This window comes from Coenobita brevimanus, chromosome 76 (genome assembly GCF_032717465.1).
Source record: "Coenobita brevimanus isolate Jiangsu-jjx chromosome 76, ASM3271746v2, whole genome shotgun sequence".
Lineage (NCBI taxonomy): Eukaryota > Metazoa > Arthropoda > Malacostraca > Decapoda > Coenobitidae > Coenobita > Coenobita brevimanus.
This window is the reverse complement of record NC_137029.1, coordinates 9,641,131-9,653,741: the sequence shown is the minus strand read 5'-3', so window position 1 is coordinate 9,653,741 and position 12,611 is coordinate 9,641,131.

The following is a 12,611-nucleotide window of genomic DNA, read 5'->3' as shown; positions in this document are numbered from 1 at the left end:
GACATAATATCACTGAAAACTCCGGCCCAACTTCGAGTATAACATGTCAGATTACCTGTCCACTCTCTGTGTATCGGCCAATCTATTTCTCACTATATTTGTAAATCTGCAGACATATCTTTTTCTGCCCATATAATACTCGTGTGTGTGTGTGTGTGTGTGTGTGTATATATATATATATATATATATATATATATATATATATATATATATATATATATATATATATATAATTGTGTGTGTGTGTGTGTGTGTGTGTGTGTGTGTGTGTGTGTGTGTGTGTGTGTGTGCGCCAATACGTGTAACTCTGCTGGAATATATTTCTTCCCCTTCTGCAATATTGTTCATATGCATAAATTTGTAAGATGTAAGTCATTAATACTATTAAAAGTCAAGGAAGAAGAAAACAAAACTCCATTTAACATCGTCCTCGTCAGCAGCAGCATCCGAACGAACCTTGCCACATTCACATTGACTTAGGAAATATTACGGCTCCTAGATTTCACTGGGAACAGAAATTAGAAAGAAAGTGTCGGGTACAGTTACCCTTTTCCTGCGGCATAGGAGGTATGAGAGTGCTTGAAACACATGTGCTGGGTAGTGGTAAAAACAATAAAGGAGGGGACTTTGAATTATTCACTCCCACCCCTTTAATCGCCCTTATTAGAGATGGATTATATGTTTTTACTCTGTCCACCCATCCATATACATTGAACAACCATGGGAACATCACACAACCTTGTCGCACGCCCACAACGATCGTGAACCTTTCACTTAGATGCCCATTAATCATTACACTTGCTTCACCACCATCATAAAAACTCTTGACAGCACCTAGCAGCTTACCATCTACATCGTACATGATAAAAACTTTTTACAATCCTTCTCAGTCCACTTTATCGTATGCTTTTTCCAGATCCATGAATGCCATAAACACCTTACGGTCCTTCTCACAAGCTTTCTTTGCTATCTGTCTCACTGCAAATATTTGATCCACACATCTTCTGCCACCCCTAAAGCCACCCTGTTCATCACTCACTAGGACATCTGATTTCTCTCTTACTTTCTCTATAATAATTCTTTCATATACCTTCCCTACCACACTCAATAAACTTATGTCACGATAATTCTTGCACTCACTTCGCTCACTTTTTTTTTTCTTTATACAAGGGTACAGTGACAGCCTTTTTCCACTCTGCAGGCACAGGTTCACTCATCCATGCCTTCCTACATATCTCCAACAAACACTTCATTCCACTCTCTCCACCACATTTAAATATCTCTGCATACACCTCATCAACCCCAGCTGCTTTCCCATTTTTCAGCAGCTTCACAGCACTCTTCACCTGTGCAAGGGTCACGTCTCCTGGGGTGATGAGAGAAGTAAAAACACGAGTAATGGAGAGAGGGATGGCGTTGGTAATGGATGGAATATCTAAAATTTTTGTATGCTGATGGTGCAGTACTGCTTGCAAGTACTGGACAAGAACTTGGTAGGCCAGTGCAGAGTTTTGCTGATGTTTGTGAGTGTCATGCTTTGACAGTAAATGTAGAAAAGAGTAAAGTGATGGTTACTGAGAGAGGAGGTGACTCCCAGTGCGATGTTGCAGTGAACGGAGAGAGACTGGCATTGGTGAGAGAGTTCAAATACCTGGGTACAGTGATAGAAAATGGAGGAAAATGTGCGAAAGAAGTTGAAAGTAGAGTGACACAAGGAAGAAAAGTAGTTGGTGCAATGAAGGCCTTGATAAGAAACAGAGGCTTGAGTGTTGCAGCTGCACGAGGCTTACATGAAGGAGTGTTAGTGCCAACTTTAACATATGGATGTGAGACTATGGTGTGCCATGAAAAGGAAAAGTCAAGAGTAAGAGCAGTGGAGATGGGACTGCTGAGGAATGTATGTGGAGTACAGAGGGTGGATAGGATACGAAATAATGTGATTCGTGAAAGATGTGAAGTGAGGAAGTAGTTGGACACCAGAATCGAAGAGAGTATACTGAGGTGGTATGGTCAATTGGAGCGAATGGATAACTTAAGAGTGGTGAAAAAGGTATATTTGAGCGAATTTGAAGGAGGGAGGAGGAGAGGTAGGCCAAGGAGGAGGTGGACAGATATGTGGATGCGTGTGTTTGGAGGTCGGTGAGGCTAAGGAACTGACAAGAGATCGAGCTGGCTGGATGAATGTTGTGAGGAGAAGTGCATTATCAGGGATTTGGCACCCCCTTTTAATGTGGCAGCATCCGGATTGACTCAGTCGGATATGTTTATGTGAAGCTACAGAACGTGGTGAATGTTTTTGGCGTATCCGACAGAGCCAGGATTCCGGGGGCTTGAATGATGAGTGAATGGAAGCGTGGCCCATTGGATTGGGCAAATTTGGGCTGTTTGGACATTCCTACTCCTCACCCTGCCCTGGGGTGGGAAAGGAGCTCCGGATGTTGATGATGATGATGATGATACTCTGTCCACTATAATATGACCTAAAAATGTTGTTCTCTCGATTGTCGAGCTGTAGCAAGAGACTGGAACTAGAATATGGTGGCAGTCACAGAGATATGCTATGGAAAGGACTTAGAGCCATGTTATTGTCTTCTTCAGCCACTGAGCTACGTGATAGTAGCTACAAAAGGACGAGAAGTTAAAGTTGATGAACTACAGTATTTTCATCTTCTCGTGCCCAAGGATTAATGCCTGACATGACAGAGGATGTAAAGGACTGAGAAAATTGTGAATGAGGTCTTCGCATACTGGTTAAGAGTTCTATAAGAAGTATGTGTGATTGCGAGAGGGAATTTGCTTCACAGTGTGGTGTATTGGTGAGTGAGGAACATGGACTGATGAAAAACAATAATTACCTTGATACAGCGACTGAACTAAGAGGAAAGTATAATAAGAAAGTGGACACTACGGTGATCCAAGTTATTAAAGAAGAAAAAAGTAGTTGGTGCTTTGAACAACACGGAACCAACAACTGAGTACGGAGTCTATAACCAAACTGTATAAACGTTTGTTAGTTCCCAAGTTAGAGTATGGGTGTGGAATATTGGCCTGTTAAGAGTCTGATGTAATGGGACTGTTATGGAACATCTGTACGGGTTCTGTAGGGTTGGATTTGATTTTAAAACTGTAGATTCATGAAATATGTGAATTAAAGAATTATTCAAATCAAAGGGCAGGATAGAAAATGCAAAGTTGTAATGGTCACATAGAAAGGTTGAATATGACCAGGCTGTTGAGAAGTGTTGCTGTGGCTGAGTTTTAGGGTGGAAAGAGACCTGCAAAGTTAAGTAGATAGTCTCATATGGTAAGTAAATGTATGAGGAAGCGACAAGTGGAAGCTGATGAAATAAAGGCATTGACGATGAACATGAAGGGATGAATTAAGTACGGAATGCATATGTTACAGGGAATATGTGTAATCAGTAATTTCATGAAATCCCTAGGGAACTAGTGAAATGAGTTTAAAATAGGATGGGTTAATTAAGGTTAGGATAATTTACGCTGCCGTTGTGTTAGACTGGGATAATCTAGGTTTAGCTTCGGTTAGTTAGGTTAAGTTAGTTTGGTTAATTTATATGAATGCTAAGTTATGTTAAGCGTTCATCCAAATTAACCTAACCTAACCTAACTAACCTAGCCTAACCTGCTCTAAACTTACCCTAGGTTATCCCAACCTAACCTAACCGCAGCCTAAATTAACCTGTCCTTAAATGACCCATCCTGATTTAAACTCATTTCATGAATTCCTTAAAGATTTAATGAAATCACTGGTTACACAAATTCCCTGTAACACATACAGATACACAAGACATGGACTGAATTCCTTTTTTTAATGTGACAATGAACGAAATGATCTGTCTCCTATCACGTGTTGGGAGAGTAGTTTAATAAAATGAAGCACATGGTGTGGAAGTTGTCTGCCTGTGGGGATGGAGCTGAGAAGTTAAAAGGCTGGGTTGATGCGTAAATAAATGCTTTGGCTCAGTTCACTGACCAATAGTTCTAAGTTTGTCCCTTCCTGACCATGTTTCAGACCTTAGTCACTCCATGCAGCGGTGAGAGGATGATGATGGTGATGATGATAATGTAGGAGGCGAGGTATAAGTAAGTGAAAGGCTATGTAAAAGGGTGGCAAGGCGAATGACATGAAATCATTCCGCTTAGAATCATTATCATCCCAATCCAACGTTCCGTATCCATTACAGGAAGGGATATCTAAAGCAGCATGGCTCTATGAGATCAGGAGTCAGTGGGGAAAGGAAAACTCCTTCTCTTTTGAGTAACGTAGGAAGTAAGAGGGCCTCTGCAACACAAGTGCTGGACTGTGAGGTAGCCACATTTCTGCACCGATACAAAAGGAAGTTACGTTCCTGTCTACGACGAAGTGGGAATGGGTAAATAGTAGTCATTCTCTCTCAATCGGTCTAAAAAAGTAGGGCACTGCATATAGCCAATACTACATTACCATCTACAGTCACAACAGCGAATCATTAATCACCTCTTTCAGACCCCAGAGCGCCTGGGACATCGGAGAGTGAACGCTAAACTACTGTAGTTCAGATCATTGAAGCCTATGTCTCTGGCAGCGTTTTCAAGATGGAAAAACCGATGACCATCTTCTGGATTCGAACCAAAGTGTGTTAACCGTCAGGCATTTTCCGACACAGGACTTTTCTGCCACAATGCCAGCAAGGAGTGGCGTTCTGCACCTAAGAGAAAACAGCATGGTATCGCTAAAGCTGGGAAGAATAGCAAAATGTTGACTGCATCCTTGGCATGAATGAAAGACAAGTCACACCATTCTCACATCTCCACAAACTCTTTCACACTCACATTGTCCAAACAACATTATACTTTCTCAACTTGAATAAAACATTAGTGTTATGGAAGTGTTTTACTACCGTCAAATTACCACGTTGTTGAGATCTGTATATGCTTTTCTTCCCACAAGGCTGAGACGGCGCGTGACCAGTTTTTATAAGCTGGATTTTCTGGGGTATTGTGGTATGCCGGTCTGTTCTGCAATACAGGCAAATGTCGATCACTGAAGAGATTTAATTGCATTGTATTATAAAATAGCTTCATAATAATATTTTCTTTCATGACTGATTAACTATAGGCATCATAACGAACTTTGTTGCTATGTAGGCTCAACACAGATTTTAAACGAAGGTCTTGTATCTTGATCACCCCCCCCCCCAAATAACCTAACATCCAGTAGGCTATATACAACGACCCCTCTTTGTTAACGTTGCGTGACCTGAGCAATTGGTTTTGTTGACCCGTGGAATGTAACTGTGCTAATAAACGTTGCGCCTAGAGACAACACGTATTTAGTTACCTCATCATTGTGAGTAGTTGCCTCAAAGGTGAACGAAATTATCTGATAACAGGTTATGCGTATTTCTCTTCATACTGAGTCATTACATGCTTGAAGACTCAAGTTGGTTGTTGTAATAATAGTAGTAGTAAGTAGCAGTAGCGGTAGTAGTAGTAGTAGTAGTAGTAATATTATTATTATTATTATTATTATTTTCAGTGTTATTTCCTACTTTTGTCAAATAGTGAGCATAATTTCCGTTTTGATGATGGTGATTAATTATTATTATTTTATTTATTTATTATTATTATTATTATTATTATTATTATTATTATCATTATTATTATCAACTACTACTACTACTACTACTACTATTTTTTTTTTTCCTAAAAATCACCTCCATCCATCGGGGAATTATATTGTGAAGATCAAAACCAACCTTCCTAATACAGTTCACCATTTGCAGTTGTAATGTGAAGGTTAACACTAACCCTCATATTACAATCCGCTGGCCCCAAGCACTAATAATGCGGACAACGTAGTAGTAGTAGTGGTAGTGGTAGTGGTAGTAGTAGTAGCTGTTGTTGTGGTTGTGGTTGTTGGTTGTTGGTTGTTGGTGTTGTTTTTAACCGCAGCCTGTCTGGCCGTGCGGACCCATCGGTCATAGGTAAGCAACTGCTTCTGTAAGGCAGTCCTACTGGTACAGTAAAATACATATGAGAGCACCGCGTAGGGATCCGGCGCCACCTTATGGCAGACAGCGCTTCACCAGAATCAGACCAGGGTCCTTCCCAAGACGAGGTGCAAGGAAATAATTATGAGGCTTGGATCCCTGGTGGACACAGCATCTGTTCCGCCCAGGATGCATAACACCTCCATATAAAGGCTCCTCGTCAGTGCCTCTCTCTCTCTCTCTCTCTCTCTCTCTCTCTCTCTCTCTCTCTCTCTATATATATATATATATATATATATATATATATATATATATATATATATATATATATGAACCACGAAAGTGATTCATAATATGAATCGCCCAGGAACTTCCCGAAAACTCTAATACAGTAGAAAAGTCACCTAAAATTCATCTTAGAAAGCAAACTTATTCTTGAAATAACATCTAGAGGTTCCTTTTCAATAGTTTAGGTCAGCCATGCATTGATAATGAGGAAAAGATGTGTTATAATAAACTTTGGTACATTCGAAATTTGTCAGTTTGTTCATACTATTATTATTCATATTATTGTTTCAAAGGTCTACAAGAAAATCTGCTTGGTATTTCGGGGGAAAAAAACGACCAGTCGTACTTAATGGATCACTGCTCGTGTCCATGACCTAAAACACCTAATCGAAAGATGATCATCCACTTTCCGGACACACAGAGTTTCCTCTACGCCACTGCAAGCACGTGAGAAGCCATTCAAGTACAGAATTGCCGTCAAGTATCAATAGTGCATCACTAGCAGAGTGACTATTAATTGTATATTACACTTCCTTATTACTAGTTGGAAAACTCTAGCTAGTAGTTACTTGTGCAAGCAATGAAGCGCCATTGTGGGAAAGCGTATTTGCGTAATTAACATGCAGCGGCGCAGTTTTACACAGATACATTAATTTTAAACTCAATGCTTTATTCAGCTTTTTTTTTAGTTCATCCCTGAAGTCTCAGCAGGCTCGTGTGTAGACGTCACGTGAGACAACTGAAAAGCACGGGTTTGTGCTTTGTACTCTAATTGGAAGTGACCACGTTGTGATATCGTGACCATTTCTTAGTGAACTAACGCCAAACTTGGATCAGCTATTCAGCATTATTGAAACTCATTGTGACAGTAACCATCTCACAAGTCAACCGCAGGGGGACGCAGAGGAGGAGGAAAAGGACGAGATGGAGGAGGGGGACGAGGAAGAGGCAGAGGACTGGGACGAAGAGGGCATGGGGGAGGCACAAGAAGTGCCCCCTACATCAGTTATTACTGTAACAAATGTGGCATTGTTGCATTATCAATTTCACACAAAAAATACCCACTATTATACAAAACGGTAGTGCAAAGCACACAACAGCAAATTTTGATTTCTTCTCGTAATCAGTTTCAGTATAAGCTATAACTTTTCAGATTACTCAATGCAGCTTCTTAAAAATTATTTTTGTGCAACCAATTTGCAAAATAAAGAAATTCTGAAACAACCAGTGTCCACTGTAAGAGGCCTCACAACTATAGTAAACAAAATGTAGACCAGAATTTAAAATAACCAGCAATCAGTGTGTGCAGAGCCACAGCACCACAGCAATGAAAATGATTAGAAAATGCTAAGTGTTTAGGGTCATAACGCAAAAGCTTTAACCCGCCGCATCCTGTTGATGTATATGTACGTCCAAACATATATAGTAATCCCTTTAAGACCCAAATGCCCAAGACTCGGACACCCCAAGCCCTGGACATTTTGGGCTTCTGTCCATTTGTCCAAATCTTGGATTATTCATTAAAATATCTGGGCATCTAGTACACCAAAAATGACCTAAGAATGTCAAAATTAAATATATATATATATATATATATATATATATATATATATATATATATATATATATATATATATGTAATCATCATCATCATCAGCCGTTTGAGTATCCACTGCAGGACCGGCCTATCCCGACCGAAATTGGAACGATACAGCCAATGCGTCTCTCCCAAGTGGCTTAGGCTGTTTGGTAGAGATTCTATGTAGGGTGAGAAGTGCTTGTAAGTGTAATTGTAGTGTTGGAGTGGCTTTGGTTGTGTGTAGTCTGTGAACCAAGTGTAATCGGCCCACGCAAGCCGACTGGGTGCAAGCATACTCTATAGTAAGCGACACTGGTTCAACCACAGCACCCCTTGTGTCCGCCAATGCAGTACATGGCCGAGTGAACACTCCCAAAGTTTATTACCCTGGTGGGGGGCGAACCCTGGCTCACCCGTGTACGAAACCCACACTCTACCACTGTACCACAGAGGCTCCATATATATATATATATATATATATATATATATATATATATATATGCATTCATCCCTATTCTAAACTTGCCGTGCAGTGACAAACAGCTGTGTTTTTGTTGGTAGTTTTGGCGACGTCCGCTAGAACGACCCTGCATCATCCCCACGTCCTGCCTAACTACCGTCATGACTGTGCGTTCGTCTCCATGGCTACCCATGTGCTTGCTTTTGTGGTTTTGCCCTACCTGCTGCAGGCCCTGTTGCTGCCTCTTATGTATTTGTGTGACAATGGCCCCACCACCCTAGAAGAGAAAGTGGGTGGTTCTGACTCTGGAGAAGAAGAGGGAGATATTGGACAAGGTGGACGCAGGATGGTCGATCTCCCACATCCTCTGTGAGTTCAACCTGGCCCACTCTACCTTGTTCAACATCAAGAAATCCTGGGACAAACTCACCTTGTACATTGTAGACTTTGCACCGAAGACCAAACGCAATGTGCAGAGGAAGATTATGTACCCTCTCAGGTTTGCAGAAGTCGACTGCTCCATGTTGATTTGGTATCGTCAACAACGTTCTGCTGGTGCACTAGTGCTTATTGTTTTTGTAAATATTATTAAGCTTCACCATACAAATGGCGAATCTTTTTCGTCAGTAGGCTATTAACCCACCCCGTCCCGACCACTTTTTCACCACTGGTACCCCCCAATCCCGACCATTTTTGGACCCAATTTTTTTTTGCTAAAACTTTCGCTTTTGGTCAGAAACAATGGTCAATCACCAAGAAAGTGTTCACCAGGGTCCATAAGTGGCCTAAACAGGTATACCTTCGTTACACCTGGTACCGTGTCCTGTGTAGGTGGTCTGAGGCTCTCACGTTTTCTATGGCATTATAAGTCTGCGAAACCAATGAAAGTAAGTAGATATGTATTTATTACAAACATAAAAACATGTGAAACAAGAGTAAATTGGAATTTATACAAAAATAGAGTTGAAATAAGCATTGTTCCATCGTGCGAACCGAGCGAAATCGGCCAGACTGGTCACGATGAATCGCTAACATTGCTGAATCATGATACATATCATTTTTTCTACTTACATAATACATCTCCAATAACATTATACCATTTTACATTTTATTGAACTGTTTTTACGTATTCACAGGCCTTTCGATAATATTTAGTGCAATGTTAGCGCTTATTTACGTAGTGAGTGAACTAGCTGTGACTGTTGTTTCAACTCGTATTGTGTTTTTTCAACTTACATAATACTTTCCTAATAACATTATACATTTTTCCACCTTTGAGAACTGTTTTGAGATAGTTTCAGGCCTTACGTAAATATTTAGCATAATAATAGCTCATAATAACACAGGGTGAAGTCGCTATGGCTATTATTTCAACTTACAACCTATTTTTGTTCTTATATAATACTTCTCCACTAATATTAAACATGTTTCCACTTCTATCACATAATTGGAGACCTTACTATTGTACTGAGCGTCATATTATCGCATATTTACACAGTGAGTGTTATCGCGATATCATTTGTTTCATCTTACACTAGTATTCAACTTATAAATTACTTTCCTACTAACATTACACCCGTTTCAACTTTATATAAGACTTAGCACATACTGACTGGCCTTACCATTATATTGAGCGTCATATCGCCATCCCACACAGTTTCAGTAGTGTAGGAAGTTATGGTACTCTCTGAAACATGGCTTAAGGCACAACGCAACATTGCACTCTACACACGCGTACCTTGTGTCTTTTCTCTGAGTGGCTTGTCTGACTGTCGAGTGCTTGCATACATGGCAGCGGCGCTGGGGTTTACGACGGTTTGGTTCAGAAGAGATTGAGCTAGGATAGTGGCGTCCTGTGAGGCGTAGGGGAGTCTGGGCAGCCATGGGGGTGCGGGTGCCGTGTGTGGGTCTGTCCTGGGCGTGCCTGGCGATTATTTCACGTGCCAGCTCCCTCACAAACCCCTCAAAGGCCTCTGATACTCCCGTTGTCATGGCGTGCAGGTAGTGTGCGTTCAGGACCGTGATGTTGAGCAAGTGGAAAAAGAGCTTTTTGTACCACTTCATCGTGGTCCTGGCACAGTCAACACTGGAAATCATCGAGTCTGAATGATCCGCTTGCCTCATGTTCAGATTATAGTCCAGTACAGACTCGGGTTTCCAGACGTTGCGCCTCCTCTCGCTACGGTGATCAACGGAGTCTGTGCGGTGCATCAGGGGGCTGTGTACAGTTGATAGGAGGCAAACTTCCCTGTTGTGGTTCCACAGGGTGGCAAGGATGTTATTTGCCTGGAAGAAAACCACCTCGTTCTTGTCAAGTTTCCTCCCTATCTTGACCATATGGCGACGGTTTCTCTTGACTGTACCACAGACTCCGGTGTCATGTTGGTGGAGGAACCTAGCGAGAAGAGGGCTAGTGTACCAGTTGTCCAGGTACAACACATGACCACGATGAAGGTACTCCTCTATCACTGTCTTCACCACGGCCCCTGAGAGTCCTATACTACGATCTTCTGTTATATCTGTCTGTGTGCCCGTGTACAAGACTATGTCTTGCACATAACCAGTCTTACAGTCACACATAACAAAGATCTTGAACCCGAAACGGTGTCTCTTGCTGGGTATGTACTGGCGAAAGGAAATATTGCCTCTCCACAACACAAGACTCTCGTCTATGACGAGGTCTCTGTAAGGATAAAATGAGGAGCGGAACATTTCCCGTAAATGATCAAATACAAGCCTAATTCTCCTCATTTTATCAGTGTTATTAGCATTAGCTGGATCTTCTGCATCAAAAAAGTGGAGGCGGCCAAGAATCTGCTGAAATCTATTACGACTCATCACCTTTCCAAAGAAAGGTGTGATGGTCATTGGGTCAGTGGTCCAGTATACAGGTATTTGATTTTTTCTTACAACACCCATCAAGAGAACCAGGGCAAAAAATAAGAGCATCTCGGAAATTGTCACAGGATAGTCTTATTGCTGGGAATGCCTGCTTGTTGTTCCCAAACGTTCACTTTCACGGCGCTGTGTTCGTGAAAATATGTTTGTCTGTTCCACTATGCACCCCACAAACGCCTCCCCAAAGAACAGGTGGAAGAAATCCACCCTAGTGGAACCCACATGCACACCTGGAGCCATGCAACCAGACCGTCACTCCTCAGTGAAAGGGTGAATGATGGGAGTAAAATTACTCCCATCTTCCCAGTTCCACGAGACGCCACCGTCTCCAGCCACGTCCCCATCGTCGCCTTCGTCAGGGTGGGGAGGTGAGGGTGGTGGGGGAGGTTGGGGAGGTGGCGAGCGGCGCCTTTCGTCACTCACACTTCTCTTCCCTCTCCCTTTTCCTTTACCCTTTCCCTTCCTTTTCCTTCCTTTCCCCACATCCTGGGGCTGTGGGGAGGAAGTTTGGGAATATTGTGGGGCAAAAGACGTGCTGGGGAGTGGCTCCACCTCCTCTCCCCTAGGCCTATGTGCACCACGTGCTCGTGCTGCCTCCCTCACACCACTTTCCCTTTCACCCCGCGCTCCCACCACACCACTTTCCCTTTCACCCCGCACTCCCACCACACCACTTTCGCCTTCCCCAGACAAAACACTAGGACCATACCTTATTTGCCTTCTTGCCCCACCTTCTGATACTTGGGGTGAGATTTTTTCCTTCCCCAACCACGAGGCAACATCACGTCCTAAGCCGCCGTCATCGTCATCGTCCTCATCCTCGTCCTCATCAGAATCTCTCTCTAGGGGATGGAGAGAGGTCCGTGCAGGTGGTTTGGGTGCAGGCTGGCCTTCCCTTGCCTTACGATATGTCACATACCGCTTTTTCTGGGATGAAGGGACCTCCTCATCACTGCTTGTTATTTCCTCCTCAGGCTGGACGTAATCTCGATCCACCACATCATCATCAAGTGGAGAAACACTATCTCCAGTGAAGGCATCCAGGGCGGATTGTATTTCGTCGTCTGAGAGACCTTTACACGCCATGTCTGACCTGGGTCACTGCTAACAGGTGAGTGACCAAGACAAGGGCGAGCACAGGTCACGTGGGGTCTGGGACGCTGCCCGCCTGGCGGCAGGTAGGGGAGGCTTGGGTAGGTGAGCGAATCGAAAATCTCGCGTGAATTTTGAAAATTGTGGAAATTATGAACCTTGCAATTGCAGGACGTTAAAGTACGTCGACGGGATTGGCAATGACAAAACGTGAGGACGAGGAAGAACGTCAACGGGACGCCGCGGGTTAATAGTCTCAACCTATAACATAGGTGGAGACTAGTTGTTTCTGCTGGTATTA